Raw genomic sequence first — 19063 nt, 5'->3', positions numbered from 1 at the left:
CTATGCTTCTCGCTTCAACAGCTACACATCCCAAAAGTCACATTCCAAGAGGTTTAAAAGCAAAAATGTAGATTTCTTTGACAAGTCAGAGTTTCAATAGTACATTTTCTTGATGAGTGAATGATTGTGATGGGCACGCCAAAGGCACTTTATTGTGACACTGCCCCATGAACAACGCAGGTTGTTTTGCAGATGTAAACATGATCAAATTCAAATTTGAAGTGACAGCAGCAAATGAGCAATGGTTCCAGTTGGCCATACACTCACACACAAAGGCACTCGAACACACATGTACAGTAGAGATATTTTTAGGGTTATTGATCGTACTGTATGATGATTTACTGCACCCATTGTGAGTCGGCTCTTTGGTTGACTGCCATCATTTTCCAACTGTAAAAGATTCACTAGAGGAATGAGGCTGAATCATTTTTAAAAGCCCATGCCAAATTATTCCAAGATTCCCTTTTCTCTTCCTCCTCTACTCCCCCCATCTTCTGCCAAGACAGGCATGATGTAATTCCTAAATTTCTTCAGAGACAGTAATCTCAACACTGATTATGTTGTCAATTAGTAAATGAATGAGATGTGAGGGAGAAAAAAGGTGGTAATAACTCTTGCAAAAGGAGTTGTCAAGCTTCCAAAATACATCAAGGACATTGTCAGCTTTGCAGACAGGAAAAAAAAAATGTCCAATCACAAGATAACTGTCTATTTGCAAAGAAAGCATATAACAGCCGCGAGCCCACTTCAACTACCTTTTTTTTTGTAAAAATAGTTTTATTCAAAGGCTGACATCAGTCTTTTACACCTAAATCAATATGCAGTGAGAGACGGTTTCAGGTTATCTCAATTTTTAGCTTCCTCCAATGCCTGGTTGAAACGTGGGGATTTCGCTGGGTGGAGGCAATTATGCACCAGTTCCAGTTTGTATTTAAAAACACTTGATATGTCAGTGTGGGAACATAACAAAAAAAAGGCAATGAAAGTGAAATATAAAAAAAAAAAATGTGGGTTGTTTTTTTCTGAGTTTCAGCACAGGCAAACCATCTGTTGTTCCCCGACTACATAATGGCAAGACTCAGCCGGGATGCAAGGATGTCAAAAGGTCACTGGCTTCCCCTCACGCACACACATGCACAGCAATAGAGAGAATGTCATGCCAATGCTATGTTTCATTTGCTATTTGCTCCTTTAGCATTACAAATACAAAGAATACATATAGCACAAAAGTCCTTGCACAGTTGAATATTCATATCTAAATCACAATCTACAAACTCACTGTGACCCAAACCTTCATCATTAAAATATCTTTTCAACGACTTTTCCAAAAAAGTATCCCCTGAATGATATTTAATCAAGATGCGGCAATTTTGTGCAGTAATATTTACACTAAAAATAGAGAGAGGGGATACGTTTTGATTCCTTTAATAGTTTATTGATTTTATTCCGTCCTCGCAGCCCAAATCTTTGGTGACACTTTGCCAATCGCCATTTGCCTTTAAATTGCCACCATGCTTTCAGGTTGAGGTACACCTGCATTATAGCAAATATGTTGAATATGGGTGTCTTTTTGACACATCAAAAGGTTGATAAATATGCATGTTGCAGATTATGTATAATGTAATGGCAGCTAAAACTGACAAGTGGAGGAGGTTAGTGACAACGCTGCCAACTTACATTATCAGCATGAAGAAAGAAGTTCTTCGATTTAAAGTTGATAAAAATTACTTTGGAATGCCAAGTAAAACCAGAGAAATCCGGGGCGGGATGACAAACTTGACACGGGAAATCAGTCGCTGAGATTTGAACCTGCAACCTCAACAGTGTACCTTTTCCAGAAAACTTTTGGAATAATTTCTTCCTGAAATCAGTTGCTCATTTTATTACCTTCAATGTGCTTTCTGCACCATTGTTTAAACAGAGAGGCTTTTGACCTTTGTCAAACACTTTACGGAACACTTTAATGAAAAAGTGGTGATGAATAGGCCATCTGTCGTTTTCTTTTTAGTTTTTTTTTTACATTCAGGTTGAAAAACGCAGTAAAAATCACTCAAGACGCGAAGCACAAGTGATTGTTGAGCTGAAAAAGACGTGAATCATCCCGCGTGAGGGAAAGAAGGAGAGAGGCGCTGTTTCCTATTGTGGTGGAGTTTTGAAGAGACGCACCTGCTTTAGGGGCATTACGGTAGCGCACAAACTGTCCCCGCGCCGCACGCGCAAGCACACAAACGCGCGCGCACGCACACACGCTGCCTTGGTTGATTCAAGGCTGATTTCCAGCGAGGGAGCGTCAGAGTGGATGGCAAAAAAAGAGCGGAGAGGAAGGCGGACAAAGTTTGTGGCGCTGAAAATAAAAAAAAGAAGCAAAACGACTAAACGAAACAAGCTTTTGTTGGGGGGGGAGGCGAGATAGCGGGAGAGACCAGCCAAGCAAGAAGTTGCGCGCGGTGGCACAAGAGAAGCCGCACAATTGTTGTGACTTGACTCCAGAGGTGCACAAAAGAAGCGAACAAGAAGAAGAGGACTAACTCGCCAGCACGCTTTTGTCGTCTTCGCTTCTCGCTTTTATTTTGTTGACATCGTTTTTAGTTTTATTTTTGAAGTTATCTTTTTATTTTATTTTTTTCTTGACCGCGCGTGTGTGTCGATCTCTCTCTTCCCCACCGGCGTGTGGCTTTTTTTCGTCACCGAGAGAGCGAGTGGACGTGCGGGGGGCCGAGAGGAGCCGGAGCCGGGCTGCCCACATGCTCCAACCCCTGGCGTGAAAGTTGACTTCTTCCCAACGCGAGAGAACAGGTTCATGCGCAGCACATGCACACACGCACGCTAGTACACGTACGGACTCGCGCTATCACTCGTATTGTTTTGTCCGCCCGACTTTTTCTCCACTTTTGTCTTTGTTTGTCAACTTTTAAGCCGCCCTAACCACGTGGAAAGGTGTGTCGATCGCTTCTATGTGAACGCACTTTGGTGTGTGTTGGTTTTAAAAAAATCACAATAAAAGGGGCTATTCGATTGGACTGCATTACAAAATACAAAAGGTTCCCCTAACCATTTCTCAACCTTAAATACATTTTAAAAAATTATTTTTGAATCATCTTTTACATAAGAATGCTATTTCTCGATACGCATTTTTGTGCCGAAATTGCCACTAACAAAATCAGCGATCGACTAACTTTTCGTCTCTTTTATTTACAAGCAAATTCGTAACTTCCCACTAATGAATCCTCACACGTCTTTTGACCATAAACGCCGACATAAAGTTACGTGGTGGTAATTTTACAAGACGTGAGCTTTCATGTCCTGCGTTTTTGTAAGTAGTTGTGATTTTAATTTTATTTTATCCTTGTATCGCCGCGTTTTTAATGCGCCCCTCACAGATGATAATAAACTCCATTGTGTCAAAAAAGAAAGAGAGAAGGAGAAAACAGCTCTCTAGTCAAAAGGTCAGGGAACAATACCTCCTTTTCAAACCCGTTTTGACTTTTCGAAATTTGTAACCGCCGTCTGTGTGACCTGACAGAGTTTCTTATTAGTAATGATTTTGCTCGTTTTTTGCACGATCCAACCATAAAATTGAAACGTTTCGACGGGGTGCAAAGTTGCCCCAGCATCGTAAAGTTGATGTGCATTGTTCTGGATTCTGACATTCAGCATTAAAAAAAACACGTTTTCTGCAATACAAAAATAACAATTAAAAATGCAATCCACAATTTCATGAAGCAATTTGGTGTTCTTGGTTAAATTACAAAGTTATAAAAATGCTCAATGTCCATTTTTAACTATGTTGAACCTCTACGCAATCTAATTCTGCTATTCCAAAAGGCCAATGTTATCCATGAATACTTAAACTGATTTATTATGCATGTGAGTTATGAAGGGGGAAAAAGGAGGGAAGCCTAAAAACAACAATTCATTGTGTGTCAATGTGGTGGCCAAACTGACAGCAGCATCATTGCCACTTGATTGACGGCCTTTAAGACATTTGTCAAAATTGATTTTATTTACTGTGTCATCCTTTTCTCATTTTTTTCTGCCTTCTGTTTTGTTTCCATTCCATCTTCCTCACTGGCTTTTTTTCTTCCTGAGACACTTTCCTAATTGCGCTTTAACAAAAGATGCAAAGGCTCTCAATCATGCTTTATGACCTTGTCACGTTTGTGGTGTCAGACAGATTCTTGGTGGCAACTGTCTACCATCAAATTGCCATTTCATGTAGATTGAAAGGAGGGGAAAACGCACACGTTTGCTGTCGAACACACTCTTTTGAAAGTCTTCAATTGGTGAAAAAAGAATGATGTTAATTAAATATTGAAATTACCATGCATTTCCATGTCTTTTAATTCACTGACGGAAAAGAAACAAAACTGCGAAAATTCAAAGAAATGTCAGCAGACCTCACTGTGTATCAAATTTTTTATTTTTCTCCTAATTTTTGGGTAGTGGTCTAGTCTGAAACCTTTTATTAAATTACACAGATGTGTTTTTTTTTATTATGCAATCACACCTATGACATTAGGATCTTTTGATTGAAATCTATAAAACATTAAAACAGAAGGAAGGTATTATCAATTTTTAAGGAGGAAAAAAACAACTTTTTGGTGAGGCTTACTTTCCCTTGCCATTGCGCACTATTGCACAGTGGCCTGGCTGTCAACATTTTTATATTACCTCCAAAATTTTACTTCTCTTATTTCCCTTCTTGTCTCATCTATCCCGACAGCTGTCTTTTCCATGTCACGTTTTGTTTGTCGTGCGCTGCTGGGCCGGACCCCTATCAGTCGGATATTTTTCAACAGAACAAGGGTGTATGCGATTGTCTTTCTGACATTCAGGCATTGTGTGCGTGTGGCACTGTGAGATGGTCTCAAGATGGGTTAAAATGACAATGAATCTCATATGCTTACGGAAAAAATAACCTCTTTAGGCAGATTAAAAGCCATGGTGGCATGATTGTTTTAGTCGATAAACTCACTTAGGGTCCTCTCACCTACATCAGTAGGACTGATGATGGTATGCATTAAAACACTTTTTTTTTCAACGTACCTGTGCTCCAGTGAAAAAGGACCCGATTTGAAGTTTTAAATGTCCCGTATGCTGCGAATCCCAGCCCACAAGTCTGAGTGGGCGTTTGGGTGTAAAGTGATGTTGAAGAGTGCCCGCATATGACACCGCGATGATAAACATGTCAGCTATGACCAGCCGTAGTTTTTTTTTTTTTTCTCCCTACGGTGCCACTTAGCTGCAACAAAATGGTCACATTTTCATCACGGTCGGAAAGCAAGAAAAAAATGTTTTTCCATGCGTGTTAACATAGGTTGAAAAACCACATTCTATTTCAATCATTGTGTCTGATCTCTTTTCATCAATAATTATTAACGCGATATCATCGACAAATTTGTCCAAGTGCTGCAAGCGGGAGAATGTTCAGGTTGCGTATTGAAGTGATTGACGGCATGGAGAAACTGCCGCCACATTGCTTTAGACTGAGTCCTGATTATACATGTGGTTCAAATTGAGCTTGTTATTTAGAAGTACGGCGCTCAATGTTTGTGTGTGTGTCTGTCTGTGTGTGTGTGCGTGCGTGTGTGTGCATGTGTGCAAGGGAGCGTGAGCATTTAATAAATCCCTGCACATTTTTCAAAGATGAGATGTGTTTTCCTGACGGGTCAGGAGGCAAGCGTCGTACTGTAAAGTTGCAGGAGTGCAAGGCGAGGAGGAACAGGAGGAAGAGGAGAAGTGTAGAAAAAGAAAGATGCCCTGAGACACGTCTTCAAGAGACGTTGGCCACCTGTGAGCGAGGTGTGTGTGTTTGCGTTTGCCTCCTTGCGTCTTTTCAAGGGGCGATCATGCATGGCTTCAAACCTTCTTTTTTTTTTCTTTTTAACTCATTGATATTTTTTATTCAAATGCCTGCCATGAAACATTCTAATTTCATCTGGGCTACACTCATTTTGGCTATTTTTTTAGTAGTTCTACACAACACTGGCCCATTAACAGCTGATGGATATGGGAAGGAATGACCCAACAGTTCAAAACGGAAGGGACTGTTTCCTATGAGCGGGTGGGGAGAGTGGTAGAGTTGCTGGGGGGGTCCGGGGTGGGGGCGGGGGGAGGGGGGTAAAAAGGGAAGTGAGGGACAGGAAGAAGATAGAACATATGAGTGAAAAGGCTGGTTGGAGCGTCCAAGAATTGTTGAGGCGTGGGTCATTACAGCTGAGGAAGCATTAGATCAGACTCTCCAGGGTACGTTTGGCACCTGAGGCCATGGTAGGAGCAAAGAGCTGGAACTGAAGGGGTGGGCCACGTTCGTGTGTGTGTGTGTGTGTAGGGTGGGGGAGGCTGTCAGTGTGAAGTCTGGAGGAATGAGAGCGAATCGGGAAGTCGCGAGGCGGCGGCGGTCGGGGCTTTTCAAGTTTCGCCGACGGAGAGGAGCATGAGGTCAGAAGCACGTTTGATGCATCGCCTTATCTAAACCAACCGTACTAGTCATTCGCTATCCTAAAAAGCCACCAAACACTTTGGTCAGTAATGGTGGCGGTTTCCCAACTGGGATGTTGGACAATAAAGTGGAACGAAATAAACTCAGCGGTGACAAACACGATCAACTCGATGGCCGGACAGAGTGACTTCTTTTGATTGACAAGCCACTGCTTAATCACTGTCACTGGCTACTCAAACAGATGGCAAAGACATCTCCAAAATACAAAATATTGTTTTTAAAAGCTCACATTCATAAAACAAGCAAAAGGATGCTGAAAAGCCATCATATTTCACACTTCACATTTCTGGATAAGGCACAATAACAACATATCGAGGGTTATACTGGACACAGCACTCACAGACGGTAACATGGAGAGAATATGATTATTGAAATCGCAAATAAGTTTCACCTTGTCCGTTTTGACTGACCTACAAGCCTCTTTGAGCAAAATCTGATGATCAAACGACGACAAAGTAACCGAGACTCAAATTTACAACCCGTGCTTGAAATCAAGCATCTTTAAGAACACTCATTGGTCGTGCAGTCTCATGCTAACTCCGATATCGCCGTTGACAGCTTTATTTGTGTTATGGATTTTCCTTCAGTCGCTCCCGACTCCCTTTCCGCCCGTTCCGATCCCCGTAGTGGTCTCCCCTCGCCTCCAACCCTCTGACCTTTTTGTAAGCGCTTCATCAGAGAGCCGTTGGTGTTTTCTAAAGCGCCGCGACAGACTTGACAGGGCGGCCGTCAATCGAGAGAGGGGGGGGCATATCAGTTGAAAGCTTCGCGCGGAACAACAATGTGACTCAACTTTGCGCGCCGCCGTTTTAATGTGTATTGAAAAGGATGGTCGGGAAGGCTCGGTGACAGCTGCGAAATGCGTCCCGCGGCATTATGGCTTCGCCCGAGCGTGTTTCGGAAATCGTCTCGCCGGAAAGACGTGCGACGGGCCTTTCGACTGCACACTTTTTCACAGTGCTCAGGTTTTAGTTCGGTTAGCCTAATTGACACATTCAAATCCACTCTTATTTTGTCTTCTCTCGTTTATTGCGACCGTGAATTTGATTAGCCGCGTTTGTAGTTGCTCGGCACGCATCAGAATATTTGGAAAGGGCGTACATGCCGTTTTAGTCTGCTTCCCGGTTCCGCGTCATGGTGGACCGGTGTGGTAATCACCTTTTAAATGCATCTCATTATGCTTTCTAATCCGTCAAGTATTGGGATGTTGGCGAAAACCGGGGCTCTTTTATGGTATTAGTATTTGTGGTATTAGTTCCGGGGTGTAGTGGGGACGGGGTTCACGGGATGCCGACTTAAGCTATTAGCATGTGAGGCGTCGCGCAGGATGATCCATCCCCTGACGGGACGAGCTGTTAGCCAGTCTTGGACTAAATCACAATAGGCGGCCTGCTTGCTTGACGGATTGACGGAGCTTTTGACACCCGTGCGGACCGCCCTTTTCCTTCCTCTTCAACCTCACATGGGAGATTAGAACGGGCCGGTGCTTGAGAACTTTGAGTCCTTCTCAATAGTTTTCTTATCTTCTTCGGAGGGAGAAAAAAAAAACAATGCAAGAGTTTTTCATGTTATTTTTTTAACCTCTGCTTTTGCGCGAGGCTTTACAAGTCTCGGTAAAGACACTAGCCAGGCTTTACTCGGTAGGGGGCTGGTAGAGCCACGATCGGGGGTGGAGGGGATGCTGTTGCACTGTGGATGCACTTATTGTGTGCGTGTGTGCGTGCACATTCAATTAACTGTCAATCACCGCGTGACCTTCCACCTCTCTCTCCTCCCCGGACTGAATTCCTCTGGTTTTAGGTTCTGTTTTTCAAGCGGCTGTGACGGAGAAGAAAAAGCAAACAGGTCATCAGTTTTCCCGAACTTGTATGTATTTTTTAGGGTAATTCATCATTGTGAGGAGATAGTCTTCTATTGTTTTTTTTTAATGATTTTATCAGCGCTGCAAATGCGTTTTAACGTCTTCAACCAAAGAGGGGAGGATTGACATGTTTTTGTTTTTTTAATTTCTCCACTTTGTGCTCCTTGGTGTGCATGTGCTTCCACATTGGCGTCTGTGTGCGGTGGGCATTGTTGGCCCGAGAGACATCTGCCACTAGATTATTCCCAGCTGTTATCTGAATAATTGTGCAATCCCCCTCTTCTCAAACACCCTTCCTCCACCTTCCTCGCCACCCCTCCTCCTCCGCGGTGGGGAGGGATGAGCCTCCTTTCTGAGCCACTTGATTGTGAATGTCCACACGCAATGGCCACTTCATTGCAACTGTCATTGCTAGAAATGTGCTTGTAAAAATATTTATATGAAATCCAATCAAATTAGCCAGACGGGAGGAATGGAATGCAAAACAATATCTTGATCGTGTCTGATTACAGTGTGCAGGTGTACCTAATATTGTGTCTGTGAAGTCTCGATGTTGCCATTGTCCTGCCAATGTCCTGTTCTGACATTTGGACAAGTATTCAAACAAACAAACAAACAAACAAACGCACACACCTGCTTCCAACTTCACCCTTCGTTCCCTTCCATCGTCCTCCCCCTCCCCGTTTGGCTCTCGGTGAAATAAAAGTATCCTATTCCCGCCAGATCTAGATTTGCTGTCCGGCGAGGCTTTGCCGGCCTGCGAATTAGAGACAGCTCTCATGTTCCTTAAAGAGCGGCGGCAGCCGTGTGTGTTTGTGTGCGCGAGTGTCTGTGTGCGTTTGTGTTAGTAGGCTTTGAAGGCTTGCGGGATTGAGAGGGGATGCGTTAGATAGGGCTGAGGGTGTGGGGGGGGGGGGCTGTAAGAAAAGAAATAGGGCAATTTGAAAGTGGAAGAAAATGAGTTTGTTTTTCTTGTTGTATGGACAAAATTGTACAGGATTCAATGAAGAATATGGTCAGAGTATTTGTCTTATTTATTTATTTTTATAGGTCTTTTTTTTACGATTTATTGCTTTGTAGCAATAGAATCACTCAAATGGGAGACATTTAAGTTTTTTTTCGTCTTTTCGTATGGACAAAATTGTACATGATTCTATCAAGAATATGATCTGATTATTTGTTGTTTTTCCTTATTAATAAATAAATTAATTAATTAATTGATTAATTAATTAATTGATTAGGTTGAAATGGTCAGTTTTTATTCAGATTTATTGTTTTGTAGCAACATAATCACTCAAGTGGGAGAAAATGAAGAGTGATTTTTTTCCCCCTTCTTTTTGTATGGACATAACTGTACACAATTCTATCAAGAATATAATGAGAGTATTTGTCTCATTTATTTATTTATTTATTTATTTATTTATTTATTTATTTATTATTTTTTAATAGGTTCAAATGGTCAGTTTTGGTTAGGATTTATTGCTTTGTAGCAATGTAATCACTCAAGTGGGAGAAAATAAAGAGTAACTATTTTTCCTTCTTTTTTATGGACACACTTTACATGATTCTATCAAGTATATGATGAGAGTATGTATATATTTATTTATTATTTTATTTATTTGTTTGTTTATTTATTTGTTTTTTTTGTCTGTTAGTTTGTTTATAGCAAAAACTCACTCTTTATTTTCTCCCACTTGAGTGATTATTCTGTTACTACAAAGCAATAAATCCAAATAAAAAATGACTATTTAAACCTCTAAAAATAAATAAATAAATAAAGAATATTTTAAATTTATTTATTTATATATTTATTTACTTAAATAACATGTATTTATTTATTTATTTATTTATTTAGTTGGGATTTATTGCTTTGTAGCAATAACTGATTCTGAAATGACAGGAGCATTTTTGTGTGCATTTGAGCATAAAAAAAAGTTTCATTTATTTCAGCGAACAAGGGCTCGTCGAACAAGCAATCCTTTTTTTGCACCAAGCACAACAATCCTCTTTCAAGTCGATTTGTTTCCCCATTTTCTTGCAGGCCACCTCCGCGTTGAACTTCCAACTCTCTATTTCTTGTTTTATTTTTCCTCTCCTTTTGCTTCTTCATTTTCTCCTCACCTCTTTTTCGGTCCCCGATTCTCCCCGTCAGGCCCGTTGTCTCTAATTATAGCGCCCTGCCTTCCCTCTCAGTCTCTTCATTACATCCCTCCTGTCATCACAGTTTACTTCCAACATTTGCTACCTCTCCTCGCGCTTGTTCAATAGCAATCATTTAATTCTGTAGCAGCGATTTGACAGGAATGCGCGACAAGGTCAATCAATCAAATCCTTCAGCAAATTCAACACAATATAACCCAACCATTGAAAATGGCGGCATTTCATGCACATTCTCGTCTTATTTGTTCGCTAAATATTTTCATGCTTTGCCGCCACGGATTAATACACAGTTCTCATTTGGCTGCCGTGTAATCTAATGGATTTGTGTACGTGTTCACCACATAAAAGGTCACACTGTGTTGGGTTGTCTGAATACGCAGCACTCCTGAATGAGCATTTTTTTTATAACGACACCAGCTTGTCCCTGAAATAAATTAGATGTTGCGGCAACTATACAAAATGCGTTTTACTCCTTCTATTAAGTTTTTCGTCAGGAAGTAAAAGAGGGAAAAGCGCCTGTTGGCTGGCGAAGGTCGGAGCTGTTTGCCTGCAACCTGTAGTCTTAATCGGCAACATGTGCCGTTGTAGTTTATGCATTGTCGAAAAGGTCACTTATCAGACCCGCAGGGTCATCAAAACTCGGGAGGAGACAACGATAGGAGGACGAGGACAGATTGGGTCGGAGGATGAGTGACAGAGGGGCGTTTGGGCATCCAGGAGGATTTTCTCAAAGACATAAGTCGGAATCTGAGTTGGGGTCTTGTAATGGACACTCGCCGATGGCAGAAACATCACAAAATGGACACCCTCCTCTTTCTGTTTATATTAGCGGAATTTTCCGCTTGTCGAATGAAGCAGATCACCTGGGTTGTTGGCGATGATCCATTTACCTCCTAAACATGACACCGCCGTCGTTGGGGACGGGAGAGGGTGTGATGAGAAGAAGAGTGGGCCTCGCTTTCCATCCCAAAATTTGAAGGTCTCATCCCGTGCCCCCGAACCTCCTCCCACAGGGTTAATTGAAGGGGAAATTGATAGTTGTGTGCGGTAATTGTGGCTTTAAGAATTCTCCCGTCTCCCAGGGAGAAAGATGAGGGCAGCTGGTGTAAAGAGGGGAAAAAATTATGTGGGGGGGGGCAACGTGGACGAAAGAAGGGGGGGGGGGAATCCGGACAGATGGAACTATACTCTCGGAACAGCTCCATCCTGGTGCTTTAATGGCGGCTGATGAGGGAGCGCGTTGATTGGTTGATCTTGAAATCTCTCTGGATTCTTATATTCATTCCATTGATGATTCAATCACACAAATATTCCACACTGCTCTCTTTCTGACTGATTCTCCTCCTTATGCGCCTCCACTCTTCCTGCTCCTCCTCCCAATCTATCCTCGCCGGGATGGACAGATGAGCCGAGTGCGCTGTATCTGTTCGGTTCTGCTCCGCTGATCGCTCAAGTAGAGAGAGAACTTATCTTCGTCTGATGGCGCTGAATGGACTTTATCTCCGTCGCTCTGTTTCTCTCACTCTGTCCCCCTCTCTCTCTCTCCCTGTGAGAGGGGCTTTCCTTTGCCAGGGGCAGATATTTTATAATTAGTATTCCTCCAGAAATAGAAAACTAGTTTTCTTAGGTGAAGTCACCCTCTGATGAGTAAATCTAGCCGGAATGTAGAATGAAGTGAAATCTATGTCAAGGAACTCTATTTTTTGATCACTTCACGTATTCACTTTTGCCCCAAGAAAATAGATAGACCGTGTCAGTCAAGACTAAATGTGATTTTTACTTCAGCGCACGAACTTAATTGGTTCCCAGAAAGTGTGTGTAAGGTGAACAGTTTGTCTGCCAAACATTTATTTCCCATAAGAAACCATTAAAAATTAGAATAATCCGTTCCCAGGTCCCCATAAAACATAATTTTCTACTACATTATCCTTAAAACTACACAAAATATACCTAATTTTATGTATAATAAATGTGATATTGTATTGTAATTAAAGAAATAAACTGTACTGTATAATAAAGTCGTTTTATTTACATTTGTGATGGTCATTGATGTAGTTGCCTCTTGATGATATCCGAGTGAAGTTGCCGTGCTTTCTCGGTGATAATACCCTCACTCACAATGTCCCCTGCAAGTTGCTTTTTGTTAATCCAAATCAACAGAAGTTTTTCAACCTCTTCTATTGCCTGAGACCGTTGCTTAGACAACACAGAAACACCCATAGCCACACGTAGCAATGGTCGACTTAGCATACTGGTACTGGGACGCTGACGAAGCCTCTTGGATAGGAGGCGAAACGTCCGAAACCTTCAAATTTGTACAGATGACGGCTGAAGAAAGCTTCTCATCGATGATACTGGGACGCTAAGTCACACAAACGCATACCTCGTTTGTGTTTTTCTCCTTCTTCTGCTTGACCGTTATTTCCTTTTGTGTCCTCTAGGGCTTAACACTAGCCTGTAGTGGGGTCTTTTTAAGAGCAAAAGTACTCCACTCAATAGCAAACCACGTCTCCACAGAAAGGGGGTGTGGAAAACTAGTCTGCCAGCCACCGTGGCACTGTTCGACCATGTGGTTCAGTGTTCATCCGCCGAAAACTAGTCCGCCAGCCACCGTGGCGTTGTGTGGTTTGGTTCGTTTGCCGAAAACTAGTTTGTATGCCAAGATTATATTCTTGGAAATTTAATGTTGGTAAGGTGAAAAACTCATCAAATAAAGTACTCGTAAGCCGAGGTATCACTGTATTTGTATGTTACATGCAATGAATGATACGGGTGGACATTTGGACATTTTTCCTTGATTGATTCGGTTGGGATTTGGGCAGCTCGGGTCCTTGAGGGCTTCTTTTTGCCCGATTCAAATAATCAGAATCACAATCAGAAAGCCTTTAATAGTCTCACAATGGGGACATTTACAGATCACCAGGAAGTCCTTCAGAAGCCTTGTAATGATCCTCATCGTTCAAGGAAGGTGTGAGGCATCTAAAGTGGGCAGGATGGTGGCTCTCATGGCCCGAAGTTGCCCACACTTGGGTTTAGGGAGACGATATTGATCACTTGAGTTCTATTCCATTTTGTTTCTATTCTATTGAGTTTTATTTAGTTCTATTCTTACTCACTTGTACTCTTTGGGAATTCGACTCAGCAGGATTAGCTAGATATCTCTGTGGTAGCCTGCTTTATTTCCTGTATGATAGCTGTCCATGCGAAGTGCTTTGTTAGAGCTTCAGCTGTTCTTAAAGCGCTATATAAATCAATACGTATTGTATTGTATTCCGAACAGTCGATGAGTCAATCAATTGATTACAGTGAGACCTCAACTTACAAACACCTCAACTTACAAACTTTTTGTCTTACAAACATCAAATTTATGAAAATTAAACCTTATAATAAGCACTATTTTCATAATACACACCCACCACGGCTGGCGGAGTGATCTTCGGCGGAAGTACACGGCCGAACAGCACCAGAGGTTAAGTTACCAACAGTCCTTATGGAAGGTGACTTTCCTTCCATAAGCCATCAACGACCATCAAAAAGGTAAATAAAACTTTATTTTACAGCACAGTTTATTCCTTTAATTACAGTCCTCATGTAATGCGCCTCTCTTTCCAAACAGCAATTCCCTTTGACCTCCAACGCCATTCCATCAAGCCATAAATGACCATCACAAATGTAAATAAAGTGACTTTATTATACAATGCAGTGTATTTCTTTCATTACAATACAATAGCACATTTATTATACATAGAATAAGGTATGTTGTGTGTAGATTTAAGGCTTATTTAGTTGAAAAGTATATTTTATGGAAACCCGGGAACGGATTATTCCCCTTTTAATGGTTATCTATGGGAATTTTTTTTGAGATACACACTTTTCGCCTTACACACTCTGTCTGGGAACCAATTAAGTTCGTAAGTTGAGGTCTCACTGTACTATGTTAAAATGTGACTTTATTGCCGACGTTGGCTCCCATTTTCTTTTCCCTGTTTACTCCACCTCTCCTTCCTTCCTCTGACTCTCCCCCGCTGCCCCCTTTTCTCTTCCCCTCATCCCCTTTCTCCTTTTGCTTTCTCTGTCCGTTAATGAGAATGTGTTAACAAGAAAGAAAGATCTATTGGGTCTTGCACATTTTATCAGTACAGCTGATGTTCGGAAGAGTGGTTGGGAAAAAAAAAGGCACCCGGCGACGGGGCCCTTCAAAGAAGCCCTATTCTTGTGCTGGTGAATGTTTGATGAGACAGTGAAAAGTTCCCCCCTCCTCTAACGTCATGGTGTCTGAACAGAGGAGAACAGAACCGTTCTAATCATGCGGCACGGAAAAGAAAGAAGAAGAAGGAGGGAAAAAAAGACTTCCGTCCCGATTTAATTAACTGATAAGAAATGGCTTCAAATTAATTTTTCAAGGATGTTAGATTTTGATTAAGAAGAAACGCCGGAAAGAAACAGATGAATAATCACATTTTCTCATCAACACACTCCAATTCTAAATGCTCAATATGATAATTGTAGCAATTGGGGTAAATATTGTTGCACGACATTTATGTATCCTGTTCAAGGATTCATCATACAGTGAGACCTCAACTTACAAACACCTTAACTTACAAACTTTTCGTCTTACAAACATCAAATTTATGAAAATTAAACCTTATAATAAGCACTATTTTCATAGTACACACCCACCACGGCTGGCGTAGTGATCTTCGGCGGAAGCACACGACCGAACAGCACCAGAGGTTAAGTTACCAACAGTCCTTATGGAAGGTGACTCTCCTTCCATAAGCCATCAACGACCATCAAAAAGGTCAATAAAACTTTATTTTACAGCACAGTTTATTTCTTTAATTACAGTCCTCATGTAATGCGCCTCTCTTTCCAAACAGCAATTCCCTTTGACCTTCGACCTCCAACGCCATTCCATCAAGCCATAAATGACCATCACAAATGTAAATAAAGTGACTTTATAATACAATTCAGTGTATTTCTTTCATTACAATACAATAGCGCATTTATTATACATATAATAAGGTATGTTGTGTGTAGTTTTAAGGCTTATTTAGTTGAAAAGTATATTTTATGGAAACCCGGGAACGGATTATTCCCCTTTTAATGGTTTCCTATGGGATTTTTTTTTTGAGATACACACTTTTCGCCTTACACACTCTGTCTGGGAACCAATTAAGTTCGTAAATTGAGGTCTCACTGTATTTTTGATTTTTGTATGTGCCCATCTCTCAATTTGACTATCCTTTGTTTTTTTGTTGTTGGTTTTTTTTTTTCATTTTTTTACATGATGAAGATATAAGAAAGGAGCAAGATTAAACGTTCTTGGTTGACGCGTGAAAGGGGCCTTTCATGCATCTTAATTGCAGAGGCACTTAGGAAAGGGGGCTTGTCAAGAATGACTTTATTTCTCCTGGTTTTACATTACAAGGCCGTGATGGATCTTTAGATTAACGTGGCTAATAGCTGCCGGATTCGCAGTGTGTGTGTATAAGTGTACGTGTGTGTGCGCACTCTCACTTATTCACTAGCAGGCAAACGAACTCACCGTTTCTAATCCGCAAAGTTGAAATAGTCTATGCAGTTCAGAGGACAGGGGGAAAATCGGAGCCTGCTTGAATGAAAATTGTGCTGTTCATCTGCGAGTGGCCATAAAATGTGACCGCGTGTGTGTGTGTGAGTGTGTGTAGTTGCTAAGGTATTATAAAGGAGGTGAAGAGGGGCTAGTTAGATGCAGAGAAAGTGCTGGTAGGGGATCGGGGGAGAGCTGCAAGTTCTTTACTTCAAAGAGGCCTTATAGCTTGGACAAACACTCCCCCTGCACACGCGCACGTACACACACATACACGCACACACTCGCACACACACACACGTGGGATCCCTCTCGTTCCCTCTCATGCGATGAGCATCCATCTCATACTTGCTTCGGTTACTTCTCCCGCTCTCTGACAAAACGTTTGGTTGCTTTAATTATACGCTGCTCATATGATACATGCTGTTTCCATTTGGCGGCACATAAACACTTTCGCAGACACACACATAAGCACACGCGTGCACGTGGGCATTCGATCAAATAGGTATTCCTGGCACAAACCCTTGGATTGGGCATACATATTCAATTAGCAAAACTCATTAGGAAAACTTGGCATTTGTTGTTGTTTCCACCCCACCTTCTTGTTGCCGCAGAATTAATGGTTTTGATATGCTAATTAGCGGGTAATTTAATTTCAAAAGGCCTCAATTAACAGCGGCGTTGTGGACATGAGGAAGTTAAGCGGCGTAATCTAATTTGCATTAGTAACGAGCGGGGAGTAATTAGTCTCTAATTAGCCACTTCAGACAGCACTTGTGTTTACTTTCCTAATGAAGTGGAGGCGCTTTCCTTTTGTTTTTCCTTTTTTTTTTGTTTCATAGGGAAACCTGTGAGTAAGTAAACGTCTTTATGAGGCGTTTGCATGCACGTGCGACTGTTTGGTGGTGCGGTGCCGCCACGCTTTTGGCTACGGTTTCACACATGAACAGCGTAAACACACACTTACAAACAGAAAGAAAAAAAAATGTCAAACAAGTGGGGTGTCATCGCCCATCTGGATGAGCTCGCTTACACACGCCCTTATAGATTGAGAGGCGTGTTTATCTGCAGGACGCTAAGATGTTACGCAAGAGCTAGCAACGTCTACATTAGGGAAGCCATTCTGAACTCGAAATGGGTCAAGCGTCATTGGGTCAAAGAAAAAAAATATCCTGTCATAGAATGCTTTTGCCCTGATTAGCCTCCTGTGTTCTACATTGCAGACGTTGAAAATGTGTCAATTTCACTGCTAAATATTGTTTTGTGTTAGTAAGTTTGAGTGCGAGGAACCAATTGTCAAAACTAGTTCTTGGGTTGAAAGGTTTTGGCAAAATCTGCATCATTTTAACGGATTCACTGCCAGATAATGTGCTAAAATGCGTTCACTTCACTGCCAGGGTTTTTGTCATTTTCACTCAAATTCCAGGACCCACAAAATATGGAGTTTTAGGACTATATAAACATTCCATTCAGGGTAAGAAACCTTAGACTCTTTCTTTCATCAGAAAAAAGAGTTAATTCCTAAATTATATGGGTCTGTAGTTATCTGAGCTTGAAATGGGGGCGGCTGTACAAAATGCAATACAATCCATACATATTGATTTATATAGCGCTTTAACAACAGCTGAAGCTGTAACAAAAAGTTAATACCTATATTATATGGGTCTGGAGTTATATGAGCTTGAAATGAGGGTGGCTGTCAAATACAATGCAATACATACATATTGGTTTATATAGCGCCTTAACAACAGCTGACGCTTTAACTAAGCGCTAATATGGAAAAAAGGGAAATGCCGCCCCCTCCTGGAATGGAAAAACATTGCCAGAGGTCTGAGCAGTGCTCTAGCGGCACCCCCCGCAAAAAAAAACTGTTATATTGTCAATTCCCAAATAAATTTGTGAATGGCAGTAAATGAGTTAAATTAGCTAGAAAAACATTGGCTAATGCAACACGCTAAGTTGACTCAATTAAAAAAAAAAGACTACAAAACGTTGCGCATAAACATGTCAACCAACATTTGTGTTGAAATCAATCACTCTCGCGATCTGGATAAAGGGCTTACTTTTTCGCATGTGAGTCAATATGAACCGTTAGAAGCAGCCAAACCCTCCCATTGTCACCCTCTGTCTCAATTAGCTAGGTAGCTAGGTAGTAGCCTGCTAACAAACAAACAAATGAACAAACAACCGAAATGAACAAACAACACAAAAGCAAACTTTGAAAGTTGTTTTCATTTGTCTTATGCGTTAAAACTTGGAACAGGTTTCTCTCTGGCGTGGCTATGCTATTGCTAAATCATTGAAGCTAATGGCGGCTCGCGACATTTACACAATGGCGTATGTGTGCTGATTCTGGCATTATAGGGAAACACATACTTGGGTTACCTTCCAAAATGTTTGGAAAATCTTGACAAAGTTGGGAATGTCTCTGGGGAAAATGAAAAAAAAAACATTGGACAGATCAACATTTTCATCAACAACAGTTTCAACTTTTTCCAGTCGCAGACGCATCAATAACAATCTGAAAACAACATGCGTCCTCCTGGGTTTTATTTTTTTTGGAAGGGGGGCTGGCGTGGAAGGATTGAAGGGAGCAAAATAGCTGCGTGTAAGGGGAGAGGTGATTTGGGGGGGGGGGACCAGCAGCTGCCCTATTAGCCCAAAATCTGTTGTTCGGAGGAGGTGGAGCAACAAGCTCTGAATGTTCACAAAAGGGGGAAGCACACAGTAATGGGCATTTCAACCCTAACACGTCTTTAGGTGTATTTTTTGTCACACTTTTTTCCCCCATAATCCAATGCTCTATTCCTGATGGGAAGGCGTGCTTGTATAGGCTTATTTTTCTTCCTCCCCGGGAATAATAAGAGAGGTCAGAAAGTGAGGCAACTTCCTGCTTCAAAGTGCTGGGTCAGACCGCCGCTTGGCACGAGTCGTCGAGGCTCAGCAGAACACACGCGCACACTCCAAC

The 19063-nt window shown here is 41.6% G+C and overlaps 1 protein-coding gene across 2 annotated transcripts in view; it reads left to right on the top strand.

Moving 5' to 3' along the window:
* The first annotated feature begins 2248 nt into the window (after nucleotides 1-2248).
* Nucleotides 2249-19063, top strand: part of foxp4 (forkhead box P4) — a 116887-nt gene continuing 100072 nt past the window's right edge. For both annotated transcript variants that reach the window (XM_089010279.1, XM_089010278.1), the window contains exon 1: nucleotides 2249-2796. The gene's annotated coding sequence lies outside the window, so the exon portion shown is untranslated. The remainder of the gene's footprint in view (nucleotides 2797-19063) is intronic.

The sequence above is a fragment of the Hippocampus bargibanti genome, linkage group LG12 (assembly GCF_051943395.1).
Source record: "Hippocampus bargibanti isolate YZ-2025 linkage group LG12, ASM5194339v1, whole genome shotgun sequence".
Lineage (NCBI taxonomy): Eukaryota > Metazoa > Chordata > Actinopteri > Syngnathiformes > Syngnathidae > Hippocampus > Hippocampus bargibanti.
The sequence above is the reverse complement of the archived record's forward strand: the minus strand, read 5'-3'. Positions and strand labels throughout refer to the sequence as shown.